The 22,761-nt window shown below is 47.6% G+C and overlaps 1 protein-coding gene and 2 long non-coding RNA genes across 7 annotated transcripts in view; 2 read left to right on the top strand and 1 right to left on the bottom strand.

Moving 5' to 3' along the window:
• Window positions 1-22,761, top strand: part of Kcnj6 (potassium inwardly-rectifying channel, subfamily J, member 6) — a 247,037-nt gene that overhangs the window by 171,484 nt on the left and 52,792 nt on the right.
• LOC102550239 (uncharacterized) overlaps window positions 5,044-22,761 on the bottom strand; it is a 40,520-nt gene continuing 22,802 nt past the window's right edge. For 2 of the 3 annotated variants that reach the window (XR_005491269.2, XR_010056266.1), the window contains exons 3-5: window positions 18,548-18,621; window positions 15,830-15,899; window positions 5,044-10,240 (exon numbers count right to left, since the gene is read on the bottom strand). This is a non-coding gene — a long non-coding RNA (uncharacterized LOC102550239). The remainder of the gene's footprint in view (window positions 10,241-15,829; window positions 15,900-18,547; window positions 18,622-22,761) is intronic. The other variant, XR_010056267.1, reaches the window with a different exon arrangement.
• On the top strand, window positions 10,238-22,579 carry LOC134481061 (uncharacterized). The gene is made up of 2 exons (XR_010056269.1): window positions 10,238-16,226; window positions 16,272-22,579. It is a non-coding gene; the product is annotated as an uncharacterized LOC134481061 (long non-coding RNA).

Below are 22,761 nucleotides of genomic sequence, written 5' to 3'. Positions count from 1 at the left end.
GACCCAGGGCTGGGAAGACTGCACAGAGGGTGAAGTGTTTGCCTTAGAAGCATGAGGACCTGGGATTGCTCTCCCAGAAACCTTGTTTTTAAAAGCATGGTGTGTGTGTGTGTGTGTGTGTGTGTGTGTGTGTGTGTGTGTGTGTGTGTAAAACCCCAGTGCTGGCAAATGGAGCAAGGTGGCTCCCTGGGCTGAGTGGCCAGAGTGGCAGTTACAGACCTTGCTGCAAAGATGTGGGTGACAGGTTCCTCAGGAACATCTAAGGTTGTTTTCTAAACTCCACACTCACACACTCACACACTCATGCACTTACACACACACACTCAAACTCACATGCAAACACTTACACACACATACACGCACTTACAGTCATATACTCACATACATTCTCACATACTCATACACGTACTCACACACTCATTCACACACTCACGCACACATGCATGCATATTCACACTCACATATTCATGCTCACACACACTCATACATACATACATAAACTCATACACCCATACACATACTCACACACTCACACTCATACATACTCATTCATGCACTCACACACACACACACACACACACTCACATGCACACACACACATACACATGCAGTCATATACCCTCATACTCACTCAAACATATAATTATTTATGCACTCATACACACACATGCTCATACACTCATATATACACTCATGCATTCATATACACACTCACACACATGTACACACACTCTCACACATAGTAATGTGCAGGCACACACACATAGGCATACAGAAAATAAAAGAATAAACTTATAAATGTAAGACAAAGGCAGTCCACTGGCCTTTTCTTCCAGGTCTAACCAGGCAGGTCTATGTTATTGCCTTGTGATTATACCAGCAGAAGCTCTGGCCAGTCTGAACCAGTGTGGCTTCTGTAATGCCACATATGATCCAAGAAGCCAGCTGACAAATCACAGGGAAGGAAAAGTGAAAACCCAATGCTAAAAAAAGAACAATCAATTGTAGGAAGAATCAATTTTAAATCTGGATTCCTTGCCAGAAAGCAAAATAGTAATGACATCAATTTAGGCCAGGCTAGCTCAGCTTGCCTGAGGTTTCCACTTCACTGTGGAACACTAGTCAGAGCCCTCTGTGGGAGGAGGAGGATGGTAGTGATAGTGAGGGTGGTGATGATGATGATGGTGAAGGTGGTGATGGTGGTGGTGATGGTGGTGGTGATGGTGGTGGTGATGGTGGTGGTGATGGTGGTGGTTGTGATAGTGATGTTGATGGTGATGGTGGTGGTGGTTGTGATAGTGATGTTGATGGTGATGGTGGTGGTGGTGATGATGATGGTGGTGATGGTGGTGGTGGTGGCAGTGATGGTGATGGTGGTGGTGGTGATGGTGGTGATAGTGGTGGTGGTGATGGTGGTGATGGTGGTAGTGGTGATGGTAATGGTGGTGGTGGTGGTGGTGGTGGTGGTGGTGGTGGTGGTGGTGGTGGTTGTGATGGTGATGTTGATGGTGATGGTGGTGATGGTGATGGTGATTGTGATAATGGTTGTGATGGTGGTGGTATTGATGATTCCCCAGTTGCAATGTCATCCTTAGACGATTTCAATTACATACCTGTTAATCAAATACATCTCCTTTTACAATTTCTCAAGTATTTTTTTTCTTTTCTTTTTTTTTTTCGGAGCTGGGGGCCAAACCCAGGGCCTTGTGCTTGCTAGGCAAGCGCTCTACCACTGAGCTAAATCCCCAACCCCAAGTATTTTTATGTAACATTTATAACAGGAGGTTTGTGGACAATGACAGATAGAATAACACAGAAAACACTGAGGAGAGTGAATCACAAAAAAGATTCCAAAATAGTCCAGTGTTATGTTGACCAAATTTAAGTGGGTTTCTACGACTCAGAAAGCTAACTTGATGGTGAACACTGTATTTGCTTATGATACTCAACTCTTAGGCCAGGAAGAGCAGGAGGCCACACTCACTGACCCACTACAGATATGGCAGGATCATATGTGAGGCCACCAGGTCCAGCACAAGCACGGTGGAGCACAGTAAGTCCCAGCAGCATGAGTCCGGCACAGACACACTCCAGCTTGTGGTTGATAAGTTGCCAAAAACTCCACCTTGGCTGGGCACATCCATCCCTGGTGTGGAAGAGCCTCACTGCGGATACTCTATGTCCCCGTTTGTCAAAGCAAAGCATCTGTTGCTGTCACAGAAGCAGATAGAATGAATGCAAACGTTAGACCAGGTTAGACCAACATTAGACCAGGTTAGACCAGGCTCAATGGGACATCTCACAGACAGTGGCTACCCAGGACGAGGGGACAGGAAGGGTAACAGAGTTTCTTGTCACGTTTCATCGTAGGGTCTCTTCCTAGGAAGAAATGAATCCACAGATGGATCTGCGTTCGCTTTAAATGTCTCACCTGCTCATCTTCCCACCCACCAAACTCAAGACAGTCACTCTTTTTCCCATTATCCTCCAGCACCATCTCCCTTAGATGACAGCCTGGTCCTATGCTTAGTTGGGAAGAAGTCAGACTGGGTAGAACACATCTTCATAGAGTTTTACAGTCCTCCCCTGTTGAGTCTCAGCCATTTTCTGGTCTCATCTCCAACGTCAAGAGCTAGTGCTGATGCCTACTCTGATAGTCCTTTACCCACCTCTGCTTTTTCTCTATTGCTATCCCCTCCTCACCAGTATTTGTTAACATTAAACATCCGTAATGTCTACCATGCTAAGATTATACATGCTTAGAATGCTGTACATGACCGTGATGCTGGCGTTTGGGAGGCACGGACAGGAAGCTTATCTCGAGTTCAAGGCCAGCCTGGCCTACACAGCAAGTTACACATCTGTATAGAGCAACGTGAGGGACCCCACTCCCACTTTCAAAACTAGCCTATGCTTCTCGTGGTTCCATGTCCAGCTCCCCTCTAGTTCTCAGCTCTCCTCCCACACAATCTGAGTGAGAAAACCTTCCTGTTGCTCCCAGTACCCAACAGCTTCTTCTCTAACACTCTTCCCTAACATTCATGGCTCCCCGACACCTGCTTACTTCCACCTGCAAGCCATGTCTCCTCTTCCTGGTGCTCTCGGAGCCTGATCCATCCACAGGTCTGTGTTTCCTCTCCTGGTACCTCCAGGCAGGTCCTGGGATTTCATTGTTAACTTCTACATGTGAAATTAGGTTTCTTCCTTGCACCTTAGCATCTCTCCCAACGTCTCTGATCAGAGATCCAACTGCACACTTGGCCCCTGGCTCAGGTGTCCAACAAGCTCACACAACCTGTGCACCCAGTGCAAGAGGTGGGCTTGCTCAGCTCAGCCTTCTACTCCTCTCTCCATCCTCCCCAGGGACATCAGTGACATCATCAACATGGTGACATAGGCCAAAAAGGCAGCAGCCTCCTGCTCGTGCCTCTCCCTACATAGGGAACACATCCACTTTCACCTCCATAGCCGAATCAAGTTGTCAGGGTGAGGGGCCACAGCATTCACCTGGTTCCTCTGTGAGTGACCACTTACAGAAGCCAGCGCCCTCCTAACAGAATACTAATAGGAGAAAATCCCTTCCCCTACTTAAAAGTCACCTGGGTGTAGAGCAGGCTGGGTGTGGAGGCACACACCTTCAGTTCCAGCACTCCAGAAGGCAGGCCAGTGGACCTCTATGAGTCTGAGGTCAGCCTGAAATACATAGCAAGCTTCATACCAGCCAGGGCTGCACTGTGAGACATTGTCTCAAAAGTAAATAAGTCAGGGCTAGAGAAATGACTCAGCAGTTAAGAGCACTGACTGCTCTTCCAGAGGTCCTGCACTCAATAGCCAGCAACCACATGCTGGCTCACAACCATCCGTAATGGGATTTGGTGCCCTCTTCTGGTGTGTCTGAAGACAGCAGTGGTGTACTCATATATAAAATAAATAAATAAATCTTTAAAAAAAAAAAAAGTCATTACAATTTTTAAGAACTTCCAGAGAGTCCCACTGCCTCAGGAAAATCTAGATACCTCATGAATTCCCCAGAGTCCTTGCAGCCAGCCCCTGCCTGCACCCCATGTGCCTTGCCCCTGTCTCTAGCCGCTAAGCCATGAGTTTTCAATTCGTTCTCAGGGAAGCCTTCTCAGAAATCACTGAGCACGGACAGGCTGTGTGCCCATCCCTGCTGGCAAACTCGTTCATCGGACTAGCAAATGGGCTGCAAACTCTGCAAGAACAGTACCTTGCCTCACTCAGTGCTGTGCTCCCAGAGCCCAGGACCAAGGAAATTATGAACAGATCAAATATTCTGTATGATCACAAACCAGTTTGGCTCCTTAAGCACACAGAAGAAAAAGAAAAAGTTTAGAGTCTTTTAAAGTTACCAAGCCAATGAGGACAGCAGTCATGGTCAGCCTGAAGCTCCTGTCTTCGGAGACTAAGTCCAGGGAACCAGAGGGGCCAAATGGACTAGACACCCATTCTCTCTCTCTCACTAGCCCCAGTCCTAAATTCCCACCCACTCCTTGGATATTCTACACCTCAGTGAAGGAGACTCTGGTTCTGGTCTCTCGGATTCTTGGCCCACAAATCTGGCTGCTCTCTCTCTCTCTCTCTCTCTCTCTCTCTCTCTCTCCCTCCCTCCCTCCCTCCCTCCCTCCCTCCCTCCCTCCCTCCCTCTCTCTCTCTCTCTCTCTCTCTCTCTCTCTCTCTCTCTCTCTCTCTCTCTCTCTCTTTCTTCTTCCCTTGCTTAATTCTTTTCGGACCAACAATTCCTCAACCCCTGGGCTGCAGCCCCTTCATGGGGCTTCTCCATGCAAAGAAGGCTTCCTCTGGACTCTCCACTGCCATCTGCTGGAAAGTTCATGACATAAATACACAAATCTACCTCTCAGATAACGGGCGTCCAATAAACACCCGCCCAGGCGGATGTGGTGGCCCAGGTTGAGCTTGTCCGTGCGATCCCATTCTTCTCTCTCATACCCAGCCATCCTCGCCTCTCCAGTATTTAGGGTTCACACCTTCCGAGATAGTCTCATGGATGGTAGTCCCTTATTTGGGATGGCCCCCCTCCACACCATGCAAAACAAACTTTGAAACAAATCCTCTTCTTCATCCTCTAACCCAACATCCGTGGTCACTTCGGTGGAGCTGAAAGGATAAAACAATCACTTTTGCATGTCATAGTGTGTGACCTGTCCTTGTCCTCCACGCTGCTCCACACAAGCCATGAGCCCTGAGCTCATAGTAACCCGGTTCACATCCACCCTCATACCTGCTATGGCACTAGATGTGCCCGAGATGTCCTTCTGTGCCTTTATGACAACTGCAAGCCCCCAGGGGAGCCCTTTGGAGGGCTTGGCAGACTCAGAAGTTCTCCCTATACCTCTGATGCTTTTCCACAGAGGTGACAGACCACATGGGAGGCACCATCTGACTGCCAAGATAAAAGCCATCTTTTGTTTTCTATTTTCAGCAAGGACTACAATCTGGCCTATGATCAGTGCTCAATAAAAGAGATAGAATCAGTAATTTCTTATAAACGAGGTCCGACCTCTCTGAGTGTATCTCAGACCTGTGATATTTCCTCTTCCCTGCTGTATGCACCAGGAGCCAGGCAGCACCTAGCTTTCCTCTAGAGCTCCTATGGCACTCACATGTGTTGTTCTTGTGGTTTAAATATGGCCCCCATAGGCTCAGGGGTTGAATACTTGGTGTCTATCAGCTTGTGGTTTAAATATGGCCCCCATAGGCTCAGGGGTTGAATACTTGGTGTTTATAACTTGTGGTTCAAATATAGCCCCAATAGGTTCATGGATGAATACTTTGTGTCTATAGCTTGTAATAATACTGTTTGGGAAGTCTGTGGAACTTTGAGGTGGTGGGACTTAGCCAAAAAATAAAAGAAAAAAAAATGAGTCACTAGGATGGACAGACCTTGAGAGTCTCAGTCTGGCCCTGTTTCTACTCAAAGCTCTTTGCTTCCCTGATCTGCCCGGATGGGAGCTGTCTCAGCCACATGATTCTGCTGCCACAAACTTAGCCACGCTTTCCTGTCCAAGGTGCATTGCACCTGCTCTAACCATGATCCAGAGTAAAGCCTCCCTCTCCTCAGTTGTTGCTGTCAGGAGTTCCTGCAGCCACGACAAAGGCCCGAAAAGTCTTGCTGCTCGTAATTCTGCAGAGTCCTTTCCCTACGCAGGAATCACGATGCGTTCCCCAGCTCATCTGACATGAACACTGTCTGAAGCAGAAATCCAAAAGGTGAACGTGTCCCTAGCATTCAGTCTCAGAACTCCACACAAGGTCTTGCAGAACAGAAACGTGTTTCTGCTTGAAAATGACCTCAATGTCCACTGAAGGTTGGTGGTGAGGCCAGGAGGCTGGGCTGTGGGAGCAGTGGTCCCGAGAGCTCCATTCCACCTACTCCCATGTACTAAGAGGCCCTTAGTGTCATCTAGATTCACCACCAAGTCCCAACAAGTGAGCCTCTCTGGAGACAAGGTGTGGGCAGGAGGTCTATACGGAAGTTTCTACCCTAAGGTCAAAGGTCGTCTTCCACTCAACCCTCCCACCACAGCAATGACAAACAGGAAGATAAGAACACACAGCCATGGCTCCATCGCCTTCTACGAATTTTACTTTTACCTAACACAGGAAAAGTTGTATTTATTATGTGTAACATGATATTTTTAAACATACACACATAATATGCTAGCATAACAAATCTTTATTTTGACTTCTGATTCTCTTCTTACATTTGCTTTGTGCTTTTATTTCTGGGTTTTATACATACACATGAGGAATTTTAGCTATTTTTACCCCATTACACTCCCGGCTCCCTGTTTCTCCCCCATCAAAACTCTTCTTTCCCACCCTCTCCTACTTTCTGTGTCTTGTTTCATGTGTGTCCCACTGAGTTTAATTGGGGCATCTTCATGGGTGTGGAGGGGAGTAGTCACAAAAGCACACAACTTGTCAACCGCAGTACCACTGAAGAAAGTGACATGGCTGTGAATTCGTGGTCTTCTTACTGAGAATACAGGGCATGGACTGCCAAGGACCAGCCTTGGCTTGGAGAGAGGCTCCTGAGAGAAGGGGAGTTTGAAAGCAAGGGAGGGGTGAATGACTCAAAGTCAAATCATGGGGTACAAGGGGACAGCCTGTGTTCTGCTCAAGACATAAGCTTTCTGCTGGAGACAGCTCTCTCTTGCTCAAAACAATTCTAAAATCTCTCTGGATAGCTCATCTCTTGTAGATCAAAAGCCCAGTCCTGTATTTACATCAATTCAATCATTTTCCCAGGTCCCCCTTTGACTATTCCACAAATCATCATCCCATGACCCCAGCCCCCTGATTCTTAGAAAAAGACAGCAAGTGCATTTTTAACATTGCCAGTGAATTCAGAGATCGACCTGCCTTTGTAAGCACAAACAATAAACTTAGCTGGGTGGGATCCCATCCTGAGACGACCATTCCAACCACGCTTGAACCTGGATTCATTCTGTCCCAGGCTGACCTTGAACCCATTAATATGCCTGCCTTTGTATCTTTCTGACAAACTGGCTCACAGTGCAGCTGCCTCTGTTCACTTAGGTCCATGAAGCCCTTCACATAATTCGTATTACATCCTTAATATTTTGCTTGGTTGAGAAGTTAGATATTTTTGAACTCATGTTTTCATAGTTCTTTACCACAGCCTTAAAGGCTGTCCTGAAGGCTACATCATTCTATCATTTTGCTAAGACATTACACACATCTTCACTTTCTGGATTTGGACTGTCTCAGATTATCATGGAGTCATTAATATGACACTGGACATTCCCCAATAACTTTGACAGGCAGAATATTTTCTGAAGGAGGAACATAAAGTTATGTGTGTGTGTGTGTGTGTGTGTGTGTGTGTGTGTGTGTGTGTGTGCGTGCCTCACACCTAGTAACCCTCAGCACTTGTGGAGGCCCACACCCTGAGGGCTCTGTTCCAGGGCAGGAAACCATGTCACCCCGCCCCTTCTACATGGCCATGCAAGATTCGGCAGAGGCCCGTCATACCCACTTCATAGAAACTTGGGGATTGAAGCCAGGGCTTCAAGCATCCTGGGCAGGCAATCTACAAACTAAGCTACAACCCCCAACCCCCTAACAAGACCATCTGAAGAGAAAAGAAAAAAAAACGGCTCAGCTGTGCTTGGTCCTCAGCGAGATCTCCATACCCGGTCCATCTCTGAGGGGCTGGCAGTTCAGAGTTGGGGGGCTTTGGCAAAGTCTTCTCTCTAATGAGCCAGAGGGTAAACGTTTACTGGGGACAGCCTTTAACTAATGTTACCATGGCAGTAAGGAGGAAAAAAATGAACAGGGTTGTATCCTGATGCAATTTTATTTATTATCATTTTCATGTCACAAAGTATTATTCTTCTTGAGATTTTGTCTCAACCCTTTAAAGAATGTCAAAACCCTCACTTCCTGGATTTATCTTTCCCCTATTCTGTAAAAACAGAGGATGATACACGAAAAGTGGTATCCCACAGACAGAGGTGCATGGAAAGAACTGGAGCTTCCCTCCCTCGACCAGCACAACCCACTGATCAGGGCTGGGACCCTACAGGCAGTGGAGCTGGGGGAAGAGGTCCGCCTGAGCCTGAAGAGCCCAGACCATTTAGGTTTGCACTGCCCCTGTGAGTGGAAACCTAACAGGAAGCAGAGGCTCCTGACATTTGCAGAGCTTGGATTGAACTTGCATGCAGAAGCAGGGCCCCATCAGTAAACAGTCCTCTCATTAACACTGCATTTCCAAAGAGACTAAGGAATAGGAACACTTGGTTTCAATGGGTTTTTGCACTGGCTCCTTCCCTTTCTGACTTGCTTTTGTCTCTTTGGACAGAAATTGCTCCACCAACTCCAAGTTCCCTGGCTCTTCTCCAAGCAGCATTTATTCTCGGCCCTTGTTCCTTTTGGAATCTCAGAGTCTCAACTTCATCCCACCCCAAGAGAGCCGTTCTTTGTCCAAACCCTCTCTGCCAGCACCCCAGTTTCTGTAGGAGGCTGAGGAGCCTCCAGCCACTTGTTAGTCCTTAGTGACAGCATGCTACCTTTGCCATAAATCGTGTGTCTGTGGCCTGGGGAGGTGGAGCAGCAGTTAAGAGGGCTTGTTACTCTCGCAGAGGACCCAGGTTCACAACCATCCACAGCTCAAGTTCCAGGGGATCCAATGTTCCCTTCTGCCCTCCGAGGGCACCAGGCACACATGTAGTATACATACATCCAGGCAGAAACTCCCACACATAAAACGAATAAATGCAAACCACAAAAATGAAATAATGAATTCCATGTCCACTGCCAGCTTTGGTCCCTACGTGCCAGCATGGGAGCTACCTGTGCAGAAAGCCATCCTCTAAGAACACATTAGCAATAGCTCTCCTCATTTGAAACGGCTACTGCCAACACAGCATCCAAATGACGTTATTCAAACGTTCCAGTCACTAATGGTGCTGGCTGGTCCCATGCCAACTTGACACAAGTTAGAGTCATTTTGGAATCAGGAACTCAACTGAGAAGATGCTCCCACCACAGTGACCTTTGAGCAAGCCAGTAAGCAGCACCCCTCCACGGTCTCTGCTTCAGTTCCTGCCCCGACTTCCCTTGGTGATGAAATGACCTGGGAGCTGCAAGCTGTAATGAACCCTTTCCTCCCTGGTTGCTTTTGTTCATGGTGTTTTTATTACAGCAGTAGAAACACTAAGACACCAGCAAAACAAAATATGGCAGGTAGGGAGCTCACGAGGACTCCACATCTTGAATGACGAACCCTTAAATAATGTAACGGATCTGAATGTGCCTAGAAAAACTCACTTTTCCCTACTGGGGATCTTGGTTGGTTCTCTGTTATTGACTCTCCTATCTTTCTACAGTGCTTTCTTTGGGCTTTTGCGGTTTCCTCAATAACTTCTCTCCCAGGCTAAGGAACTCTCAGCATTTCCTATGCTCTGTCATCTATGGAAACTCCTCTTTCTCTCTCCATTTTTTTTAAGATTTATTTATTTATTATATATGAGTACAGTGCCTCTGTCCTCAGACACACCAGAGGAGGGCATCGGATCCCATTACAGATGGTTGTGAGCCACCATGTGGTTGCTGGGAATTGAACTCAGGACCTCTGGAAGAGCAGTCAGTGCTCTTAACTGCTGAGCTGTCTCTCCAGCCCTCTCTTCATCTTTCATGTTGCTGATGTCTTTTTGTGGTACCTTCATGAGGAAACCTAAGGAAAACGCAGTGATATTTGTTAGAATTGTGTGTGAATGAAACCAATAGAAAGGAAGCTGTGCTTGCCGCAGCCATGGCTTCTGCAAAGGATCCTGTGCCCAGGTTAGACACTGTACCAGGAGGCATGGGTGTTGGTTATTCCTATCTGGAGCCATGCTACCTTCAAGGCTGGTGTGATGGTTAATATATGCTTGGCCCAGGGAATGATACTATTTTGACATGTGACCTTGTTAGAGTAGGAGTGGCCTTATTGTGGTGGGTGTGGCCTTGTTGTGGTGGGTGTGGCCTTGTTGTGGTGGGTGTGGCCTTGTAGAGTGGGTGTGGCCTTGTAGGAGTGGGTGTGGCCTTGTAGGAGTGGGTGAGTCGCTGGGGATGTGGGCATTAAGACCCTCATCCTAGCTGACTGGAATTCAGTCTTAGCAGCCTTCAGATGATGATGTAGAACTCTCAGCTCTGCCTGCACTATGCGTGCTTAGATGCTGCCATGTTCCTGTCTTGATGATAATGGACTGAACCTCTGAACTTGTAAGCCAGCCCCAATTACATATTGTCATTTTATAAGACTTGCCTTGGTCATGGTGCCTGTTCACAGTAGTAAAACCCTAAGACAGCAGGGAAGGGTTTTTCTGCCAAATTGTTGTCTCTTACTTTGTAAAGGCCACCATCTGAGTAAACAGTTTGAGGTGGAGGCAATACCCTGAGTAATACCGTGCTTCTCCTCAAAGCTTCTTTGCACAGCCATTGGAGGTTCACAGAGCCCACGTTGGCTATGCGGGTCACCAAGTGGTAGTCTTCGACTGATTGTGTGCCTACTATGGCCTTAGCTATGACCACCCTTTACTCTCTTTGCTTCACTGTCTCTGTATTGATATCATGTGACTCTTCTCCTTGGTGGCTTTAATCTGTTGCTCCTTTACTTACTTGTGATGATCAATTAGCCCAGCATTTCCTGGTCATCAGATGTCCCCACCCTTGGAGGACTCACCTGTGACTTTCCCAGCTCCAGCTCTCCAGACAGACATGGAGATTCCTTGTATCTCTAAGTCATAGCTGCTCTTGAGAAGCCAAGACCTGACACAAGCCATGATGACCAAGCCTTCCTACTGGATCCCTCAGATTATAACAGCAAAAGGTGTTTTAGAAGAGCCCGAATTCTGCCAAGTACACATCCCTGAGGTAAACCAGAAGGTCTAGATTACCTCTGTCCTGCACTGGGTTATACAGCTCAGTAAGAGAGCACATCCTTAGCATTTGTGAGACCTTGGGGTCAATCCCCACCACTCCCTATAAAGTTAATATTTAAAATCACGGCCCTCTAGGAACTCTTCACCAGGAAATCCCAGACCCATTACCTCCAGGATCTATAAGAGCACAGCAGGAGACTGCCAGCGACCCCACAGTTTATCTCCATCATTCCAGGGGGTGGCTGGCCCAAATTTGGTACCCAAAGAAGAGCAAACAGTAGTCCAACAATAATCCTATAAGCAAACAGTAGAAACACAATGGAAAGATCTTCACTGAGCTGCCTGATACAGGGGAACTAGCACTGACCCCATGCCAGCCACCCCGGTTGCTTTGGGTCCTAGCACCAGCTGCAGTTGGCTTCCTCAGAAGTGGCAGATACTGTGAGCTCCCCTGTGGTCAGAGCTAGGCTAGTGTCAGACTCAAGGTGCAGCAATCTGGGGTTGCTGTGCTGTGTATCCTTATGATGCTTCAGTTCTGGTTGCTTTTGGGGAGCGTATCCCTAGAGTTTTCTCTCCTAAGTACCACCTTCATTGGCTATTTTATCTGCTGTGGACACATACTGACTCAGGCCACCATCACGAAATATTAGCAACTAGGTGGCTTCAACAACATTCATGTCCTCAAAGTCTGGAGACTAGAATTCTCAGACGGCAGAGCAATCAATCCAGTTCTTTCCTGGTGAGAGCTCCCTTGGTAGCTTAGGAACGCCTCCTCTCCATGTCCTCACACAGCCCTTCCTCTGTTGGCAGATGTGGAAGCTTTCCCAGTGACTCCCTCTTCCTGTAGAGACTCCTGTCCTATTAGACCAGCTCCCTTTACTGCCCTTATGACCACACTCAACTCTCCTTATTCTTACTGTCTCATCCACAAACAAACCAAGGTCTGGGACTTCTATGTATGGATTTTGGGGAGACAGTTCATCCCATGATACCTTAGAATTGCTTACATTCTTTCTGAATCAAGTCAGGATAATAGTAAAGGGACCCAGTGTTTCCATTGTCAACCAGGGTCCTTAGTCTCCACATCCTTCCCTCACACTCCACTGAAACCGACACAGACCGCCTGACCTCCACAGCTGAGCCTATGACTCTAACTGGTAAACTCATGTAAATCCTGACTGCATCACATTGGCTCTTTCTCCCGTCCCCTGGTACTAAGAATACTAAAGCTGGACTGTCCCTTCCAAAGCTGCCCACTTTCCCCTCTGTATTTAAATGTGTGAGTTTCCCACTGCTAAAAGAGGCTCCTAGAAGCAGAGGGTAGACACACATACCACAAATTCCAGGATTTCAGGGTAGAAGCAGGAGGATCAGGAGTTTGAGGTCATCCTGAGCTACATGGCAAGTTTAAGGCCACTGTAGACCAGTAGACCCTGAATCTAGGATTACAATAGCAAGCAAATCATCCAGAGGCAAGAAGGTAGAGGGGGGATATGTGTACAGGTGAGGAGAACTCCTGAAGAGAGCCAACAAGACAAATACAGCAGGGCATGAACTCCAGAGCCACCTTCCTCATCTGCAGAGACATCCAGGAAGACTTACAGAGACAGCCACTGGCAGGAAAGACATTGTCCATTCCAGGGACAGCCTTTGGCACTATTGTCCATAGGTCTGAAGAGTGTTGTTCAAACTCATCCAGTGGGGCTTGCTCTCTGGTCCCGACATCAAATACTGAATAGTCATTCTGATCTATTAACCTTGTTTTGGTGGCCCACTTCTCCCACAGCCCCTTCCTGACAGTGATTGTCTAAGAGGCTGCAGATCCTCAGAGACAAGCGCTCACCTACTATAAAGAGCTGGGGGGGGGGGGTGGAGACAGTTGCTTGGCAAGGCCCAGATCCAGAAGGTTCATCTTGCCTCATCTGGGTCATGGTTTTTATTTCCCAGTATCCCTAAGGATTATAGGCTCCTTTGGTTTTTACTCAGCCAACCACGATTTCTTGTCGAAGATGACATCGCCCTACCATCATCTAAATAAGATGTTGATCAAAAGCAACAGTATTATCGTGGCTCTTCCTACAACACTGAACGTCGTCATTGCTTGGGTAGCAAACTGAGTCAGTCAGCTTTCTGTCACTGTGATGGAATACTCGAAGGGGTCGATTTATGAAGAAGAAAGGTTTGTTTCGGCTCACGGTTTTGGAGGGTTTGGCCTGTGTCCGCTGTCGTTGCTTTGGGTGTCGTGGGATGGCTCCATGTACCTAGTAGAACCATGTGCACAAACCACAAAACAGAGGAGATAGGAAGGACCCCTCCTACCCACCCTCAAAGGCGCACCTCAATGACCCAATCACTTTCCATACTGCCCCATCTCTCATAAAAACCATCATACCCTCCTGATAAGAATTGGTACCAGGAACTGAGCATTTGCCAAGCGAACAGCACTCCTAAAACATCGTTCTGTCTGCAGGTAGCAAGAAAATGATCACACCATAGCTCATGCTATGGTCTCAGAAAGAAAGGGTGACATTTAAAGACCTTTATGTGTGCCTTCACATACGTATGCATGCCATATGTGTACAGCACCCATGGGGGCCAGAAGAGGGGGACTGGTCCCCTGGGACTGGAGTTACAGCATTTGTGAGTCATCACATGGATGCTGGGACCTGAACCCAGGTCCTCTTCACCCTCTCAACTGTTGAGCCCCCTCTCCAGCCCCACATGGAACCCTTAAATAAGTCAGCTGGTGGACTTAAATGGGGTTAGTGTGACTCGGCTCCTGTTGTTCACACAGAGCATGCGCCAACGACAGTTCTACCTTCCCGCTGACTTTTTTTTTAACACTAGAAGCAAAGGTGGAGTGTAACAGGTGTCTCAAGGCCACGGCCAGGAGCTTGGTTTTTCTCCCCTTGGCTTCAGTTACCAATGCTCAGCTGAGAGTCAAACACTCAACAATAACGTTCAAAAATCGCCTCTTAAGGTTCTAACCGCATGGCATTTGTGGAGGTGCAATTTGATCTCTCACTTTTAGGATCCACAGCATTCTTCATTCTATGAATCAATCTGTGTGTCTGACCCACCTGGCAGTCACGTGGCCATTCGGTCATCTGATTGCCTACTCTGTTGTATGTACTTAGTAGCAATGGCCCCAAAGCACAAAGTCCTGCCAGAACCAAAGACCAGCCATTCTACCCCTGCCAAGTGGCTCTGACTATGTCCCACCTCACCCTGCTGCTGTTATTGGGGTTTAATTCATGCCAAAAACTGAGCAAAGCTAAAGTAGGGACTGTGACTCTTGATCACCAGGCTCGGGCTGTTCCTGGGGCTTGTCCAAGCCAGAGGCCAAGTGGTGAATCAGAGTAGAACAAGACACCTGGGGGAGCCCTTCAGAAGTCATTTTCTGTGATACTCATCCCTGTATGTCTATGCTTCCTACCTTCCCCAGAAGCTCCCAGGAGCCGTGCAGGCTGCAGAGAGCAAATCTTTAAGACCCAGTTTTGTGACACACCAAACTCACTAACCACATTGGCCCCACATCATCTTAGCACTCAGATAAGAGAGTGATTTGGGGTCATTACAGTCCAAATGTTGGGGGACATCACGTTCGTTAAGCCAGTGAATAAAGCCCTAGTAGCTATTCTTAAAGGTCCTGTCATACACCCACAGGGCCTGAAAATCCCAGGGACCTGTTTTCTGACCCATAGCTGGGCTAACAGCTCTCTCATCTGGCAAATCTGCACTGTCAGCCCCACACATAACCCCCCATCTCTTTCCTTCCTCCTCAAAGGCACTGCCTTAGGCTGCTTGGCTAGAGATTGGAAAGTAAAGTCTTGCCCAGGGACACATCACTTTGACCCCTTTCTGCCAGTGTCAGTTCTCTTAACTGGAAGAGGAAGAACGCTGTACAGTCTTTAACTCACATCCCCAACCCAACTGCAGTAGTGCCAGGGATGTGGCACAGACCTAGACCTCAGGAAGACATTCTCAGGCCTCTGGCAAGTTCAGACATCTCCAGCTCTCTCAAGGAAAGCTCCTTTTTCCCTAGCACCGCCCACTGCAGACAGATACTAACTGCAGGAGCTAGCCACACAGTGCTTATTCGTCTCCAGGCAAATAGGACATTCCACTGAGGTCTTCTGGAAGGCCACCCTTGAGCTCCTCTGGGTTTAAACACCAAGGGGATGGGTCTGCCTTGACAGTCACATCCACATTTCAACCAACCCCATGTGGAAAATGAAAGAGAAATGGACCTGAGCTGAACACCACAGACCTTTCCTCTGGTCATCCCGAAACAATGCCATGTAACTGTTTACATGGATCTGCCTTGCATTGGCTATTATAAGTAATCTATAATGTGAAGTGTGCGGGAATAGGCGCACCACTTATATGAAAGTACTCACCAGTTTACATGATTAGGAGCTTGGACATCTGTAGACTTCAGCATTCTTAAGGGGACCAGGAATAGTCAACCTGGGGATATCAAGGGACTTCAGTCACTATCAGGTCCACGTAGAGCAGGAAGATGAGAGAGAGAGGAAGAGGAAGGACATGTCTCTATAGTGAGTAGTTCGTAATGACAGCACAGAATAGCAGTAGTAGACAATTTATCATGTGTATATATACTTCAGAATAATTATATCATGCATTGATTAGACTTAAGTTGAAACGCATCGCCTTGTACCGGAAGGGAAGGGCTTTTAATGAGGTCATCTCTCAGTAGGCTATAGTGGAATGTCTTCCACTTTCTAAAATAATTAGTAAGTTAAATCAATTATTTAAGGAGTCTCTTAAGCTCAGGTGACTATCAGATTCGTGATGATTTAAGGAGTCTCTTAAGCTCAGGTGACTATCAGATTCGTGATGTAAAATAAGAAAGAAAGAAGGAGGAAGAGAACTGGTGGATCTATGTTCAGAGGGACAAAATCGTAGTAGAAATAATGTATCATATATGCGTGTATAATGAAACAGTTGTATCATGCATTGATTCAGCCAAGATGGTGACAATCATGGTAGAAATAATGTATCATATATGCGTGTATAATGAAACAGTTGTATCATGCATTGATTCAGCCAAGCTAGAAAGTCTGGATTCCAGACAAGAACCCTGACTGACAGGTCTTATTAGCAAATAATCTCTGGCACTTCACTGACTCCTGCCCGCACATTCCTGAGCCTACAGCCATCAGAGATCAATGTCATAGACCAGCCTGGCCAGCAGTGACCATGTCCACACTGCAATGGTCTGAGAAATAATGACAAGATCGCTAGGGGAAGCCCTGGGCCAGGATCAGCATCTCCCAAGAGCCCTGCCCGTCCTGCTCATTAGCTGAGTCTCTTACAGACACAGCTGTAAGATTTCCCTGGACCTCAGCTTCTGTACCTGATGTGATATCCGCTCATCTCGGCCTCGGGCTGTCTTAAAGGATATGAAATAAAAACCCAGCTTGGAATGTGAAATGAGGGACACAATTAGGCAGAAGAGGCTGCGTCCGACACACTGGCACACCTGGAGCACTGGGAGTTCCCAGGCACCTGTGAAACAGCAGATGGTTCAAACATCTAAAAGTGTCAACCTAGCAAAAGTGGTTACTCTCTCCTCGTTAGCTGGCAACTCTCTCCTGGTGGACCCTTGATAAGAAGAGCTGGGACCCACACATGTAAAATCCAAGTATGTTAGAACACTTTAGCTCTGAGATTATCCCCATAAGAAAAAGGCACAACTGTCCACCAACTAATCCCGGGTTGGAATCTCCATGTCTCTCATGCATGGACACCCCTGTCCTCAGGTGGCAGGACTCAGTTTACCAACTTAATCCATCTGTGACTCTAGAATGAGGGGGCAAATGCAGCCACAGAAGTTGCCATGGGGCAGAAGGGCTTGGAGTTGGCTCAGTCTGCCTTGCATGCATAAGGATGTGAGTTCAATTCCCAGCACACATGTCTTTAAAAAGCCAGGCAGGGTGGTACACACTTATAATCTCAGTGCTGGGGAACCAGAGATGGGTGGGTCCCTAGAGCTTCCTAGCCAGCCAGTCCAGGCTGCTCAGAGAATTCCAATCCAGTGGGAGACCCCATCTCAAAAGAAAGGTGTGTGATACCTGAGGAATGATACTCAAGGTTGCCTCATGACCTCCACATTTAAACACATGAGGGGAGAGAAGGAAGAGGAGGGGAGGTGGGCATGCCAGCCAGGTATGGTGACACATGCATGTAATCATAAACTTATGTTGAAAGCAGAAGGATCAGGGCAACCTGGGCTTCATGAGGCGCTGTCCCCAGCCCCTTCCCCAAGAAAAAGTGTAGTGTCAGTGTATTCAAGATCATGTACCGTGACATCAGACTAATACTAGGGTCGGCAGAGCCTGTGTCTTCCCTCAGAAAGCGAAGAGGAGGGGCTTGCACTGAGAACTCAAGCACTTCTCACAGAGAGGAAGCCAGAGCTATAAATCAAAGGGGAAAGGTCAAATAGACAGCTGTCTGGACCCACCAGTGAGATACCAGTGTTCCTGCCCAATGTCTTGCATTCTGGTCTGTACTGAGGACAAAATAGTTGAGGTTTCTGCCCAATGGTACCAGGACTCATAGACAAACTTCTACCCAGTCATCACTGTGATGAAGAAGCAGTGTCTGCCATCCTTTGTAGGGTAGCTGGCTTCAGTTGAGAGGCAGGTGCCTATTTACACCACCATTTAAAGGACAAACCTCCTCCATCACTGGGAACATCCATCCTGGGGCATAAACCCAAACACACAGCTCAGATATTAGCTGAGCCATAGCTGCTCCTCTTTCTCCCTCCCAGTAGGGGCGTCTCAGTCCAGGCATTGCAAATTATGAAGCCTCCGCCATGTTGTCCTAACCCAAGCCAGCTCTGAGAGCAGCTATCAGGGACTAATGCCATTGCCCTAAGTAGCCAGCCCTCAGTCTTAGGGGTCCTTGAAGGTCCTTACGGGCCTCCAGTGGCAGCCATGGGTCTTGAGGTCAGAGAGCTAGAGCAGGAAGAGGAGAGGCTCCTGGATCTGGGGATAAAGTCCTATGCACAGCTGTCTAACAGCTGGGGGGGGGGGCTACTTTCCCTGGAAGCCAGCTGCAGCATCCCACGGGAGTTCATCTTTGTGTACCTTGAGGAAAGACTGCTGGTTCTCCCACCAGGTTCAAGGAGTTCTCTTCCTTCGTCAGGTCTGCAGCCTGGAATCTGAGGAACAAGCGGCCTTCACAAGCAGTGTGCACATCCCTGTCTCCAGGTGTATCATGCTTAGCCCCTCCCACAGGAGAGCAAACACGTGGGTCACAGGTCAGAAAGACCACATGCAAAATCACAGGAGCCCCTCGTGCTGGTCGAGATGGGTCTCCCTGGCCTCAGTCTGAAGCAACCGGCCATCCCTGCCACCATCCTCGGCTAAGCATGAAAGGACACGTGGGCTGCTCCCAGCAAACCCTCTTGGCTGTAGAGTGGGATCCAAAGGTTTATGCTCATTCTTCTACTTTTAGTTCTGATACCATGAGATAAAAGTCATGCTTGTACACGATCGCCTCTTCAATAGCACAAATGAATATAGAATGAAAATCCCGCCCTTCCCCCAGGCTCATTCCTCCACATAGGCAGAGCCCAAGCACACAGTGGCTTAAATATGTCACCAGCAGTGTTCTTATTGAAACATGCATGCATCACTGTATATCCACATACTGTCTACACATGAGCATGTGTCGGCTCTCAGTTAATTGCTTCAAAATGTTACACGTGCGGTAGATTTTTATAAACACCCTGGCAGGTGAATTTGTCTTCAGAAAGAAATAGGGGTGATGTGTTTTCGTTAGTTGGGTGTATTATGACACTTCAACATAAAGTTTTAAAATATTTTCTAATTTTACATGCTTGTGGGTGCCTGAATGTATGTGTGCAAACTATATATGTACAGTTGCCAACAGAGTCCAGACAAGGACATCAGATGCCCAGAACTGGAGTTACAAGCAGTTATGAGCCAAGAAGTGAGTGCTGGGAACTGTACCCAATCCTTGGCAAGAAAAGCAAGTGCTCTTAACCACTGAGCCATCTTTCCAGCCCTACATCATGACATTTTCACACACATACAGATGTGTGCACACGCACACACGCGCGTACACGTGCACACACGTGCACACACACACACCATGGCACTTTGCTCATATTCACCACCACCCCTTACCATCCCATGTCCCCGTCTCCTCTCAGTGAACCTATTGTTCCTGATATAGCCTGTCTTCAGTTGGAACACACACATGTACTCATGTGTGTTCACAGACACATTATATTCTGCATGTCAGAGAAAATGAGACATTTGTCCTTCCTGCCCCATTATCATCTCCTGTTTTCCAAGCATCCTTTCCTTACTCAATCATGCTCCTTACTTTCATGCCATACACACATGACATCATACACACATATGACTCATGTACACATATGCCATCATACACATATGATGTCACACACGTGACATCATGTACATATGACATCATATACACATATGACATATCACACATATGACATGTACAATGTGCATATGAGAGAAATCAGGCTGCCTGCTGGCTTTGGAGTCAGGCTGTGAGTCTCTGCAGTCAGCCTTGGGTGACAAGGTCAGCTCTAGTCAGGGGGTGGGGCTGGTCATCCCTAACTGAGCCTCTGACCATCAAGACTTCTGCATTTGTCCCTCAGTGATCTCTGCAACTCTCTCCCCTCGCTGCCTCCTGCCCGAGAGCCATGTCCTGTCATCTCCAGGCTCTCAGGCTCCCAGAACAGCTCAGTCTTAGGTACGTGATGTCCCCTTAACATGACACCTGGCCACAGCAATGGAAAGCTGACAAAATAGACCTCGTCTCCCTGACAAGGGGTCATCACCTCACCAAATCCCCCAACTGGATCTTATTAGTAATGGCCCCAAAGAGTTGTGGCTTGTGGGTTCAGCTACCGGGTTATGTTCACCAGGAACACCTTGCTTATGATTTTTTTTGTTGTTTTTTTTTCTTTTTTATTAAAGTATTTTATTCATTTACATTCCAATATCACCTCCTTCCTGGTCACCCCTCCCTAAGATCTTCACCCCCTCCTCCTCCTCCCCTTTGCTTCTGAGAAGGTGCTCCCCTATCCACCTAACCATCTCCACCTCTCCTCACCCCCAGTATCCCCCTTCCCTGGGGCATCAAGTCTCTATAGGATTAGGCACATCCTCTTCCACTAAGGCCAGTCAAGGCAGCCCTCTGCTACATATGTGCCAGAGTGGGAGGGAGGTGGGGGCACGGACCAGCCATGTATGCTCTTTGGTTGGTGGCTTAGTCTCTGAGAGCTCTGAGGGGTCTGGTTAGTTGATACTGTTGTTCTTCCTATGTGGTTGCAATCCCCTTCAGGTCTTCAATCCCTTCCCTAACTCTTCCATAGGGTTCCCCGACATCAGTCCAGTGGTTGGCTGTAAGTATCTGCATCTGTCTCAGTTAGCCAATGGTAGAGCCCCTCAGAGGATGGCCATGCCAGGCTCTTGTCTGCAAGCAAAACATGGCATCAGGAATAGTGTTGGGGTTTGGTACCTAAGCATGGGATGGATCCCCCTTGGGCTGGTCACTGGATGCTGCTTAGCTTCTGTCTCCCATTCTTACCCTGCAGGGAGCTGCACTGGAGCAAGAGGCCGCCATACTTCCTCCCTGTACCATTTCCTCCCCTTCAGCCTCAGCGCCCCTCCCATCTTGTATCCTGGAGTAGAGTCTGTTCCTGACTCTCCTCTTCTTGTCCACACCACACCTGTGTGCAGGGCCGCGCTGTGCAAGACCACGTTAGGGAGGCACCTTTTCAGTAACACTGTAATGAGCCCCGACCCTCCCGGGGCAGATTCTCAGAAGATTGATGGGATTCAAAAGGACTTGTGCATGCCGCTTTTAAGGATTTCCAGGTTGTAGAGCGTTGTGACAGTTTATGGTCCCTCTCCAGAGGCAAGCGGAGCTGCATGCACACATCCCAGCCGCTCTGCAAATGTGCAATGCATTCATCTTTGCCAATGAGGTGAAGCTGGATATTGTTTGGGTTGCGTGGAGCATAATTGGGAATATATGGATAGCTGTCTCTTGCTGCAGTCTGCATGTTTTTTTCTTGGAGGTTATTATCTCATCTAATTGACATGACATAAAGCCAATCAGCCCCCTGCCAGTTACGCATTCTGTAAACATCTTTCATAGTCTGCCCTTCGCCTCACACATTTCTTTAATAATTGAATTTTACCTTTCATTTCTTTCAACTGCAGGAAATTTTATTTCATAGGATAAATTGACATCTTGCTTCACATGGCCACCTTTTACGGAACACTCAGAGAGCTTCCTCTGGTCTTCCTAGCTAATTCCCACAAGATGAGTCTCCCTTTCAACAGCGATTTTACTGTCCAGTTTTTAGTGTTCTGCTTACTTCTTGATTTTTTTTTTTCGTTTTTCCTGGCTAGGATTTTTTGAACCAGCTGACTCAACAAAGCATCCAGCTTGCATTTTTCCTAAATGACCGGCCAATTGTCCTAACACACTCACCGAGACAATTCAGCTCCCTTCAGAGCTCATTGGCTCTGTGCTTCCTCATTCTGACTCTCTTCTGCCAAAGAAAAATGTCAAACGTTCCTCCTGTTTGGGCTGCATTGACTGTGACAGGTACCTCAGCTCCTCGAAACTGTCCATGCCTATGTAACAGCTCACAACCATTATTGCCAACCTATGCCCTCGCAGACCCCAATACCCAAGAATGGGACATTCCTGGGAACAGAATCACTGCAGATGTAGTTGGCTAACATGAGGACATACCCCAGAGTCACACGAACCGCAAGTGACTGTTGTCCTTAGGACAAAGGACCATTCATACACACAGACGCAGGGAGAAGCCCATGTGAGAGCAAAGGAAGAAATCAGAGTATAACACTAACACACCTCGACTAGAGAGATGGCTCAGCAGTTAAGAGCACCATCTGCTCTTCCAGAGGTCCTGAGTTCAATTCCTAGCAGCCACATGGTGGCTCACAACCATCTGTAATGGACTCTGATGCCCTCTTCTGTATCTGAAGACAGTGCAACAGTGTACTCATATAAATAAATAAATAAATAAATAAATAAATAAATAAATAAATAAATAAATAAAGTGTTTAAAAAAAAAACACTACCACACTCAGGAGCACCAGGACCCACCAGAACCCAGGAGGGAGACCTACTTCAGACCCCTCCTCACTGCTTTCAGCAGGACCCCACACGACCAGTAGCTTGACCTCAGAGTCTGGCCCCAGGGCAGATGTGCATGCCCCACTTCCATAGGTGAAGCCACTCAGTCTGTGGCACCTTT

The sequence above is a fragment of the Rattus norvegicus genome, chromosome 11, assembly GCF_036323735.1.
Source record: "Rattus norvegicus strain BN/NHsdMcwi chromosome 11, GRCr8, whole genome shotgun sequence".
Lineage (NCBI taxonomy): Eukaryota > Metazoa > Chordata > Mammalia > Rodentia > Muridae > Rattus > Rattus norvegicus.
The sequence above is the reverse complement of the archived record's forward strand: the minus strand, read 5'-3'. Positions and strand labels throughout refer to the sequence as shown.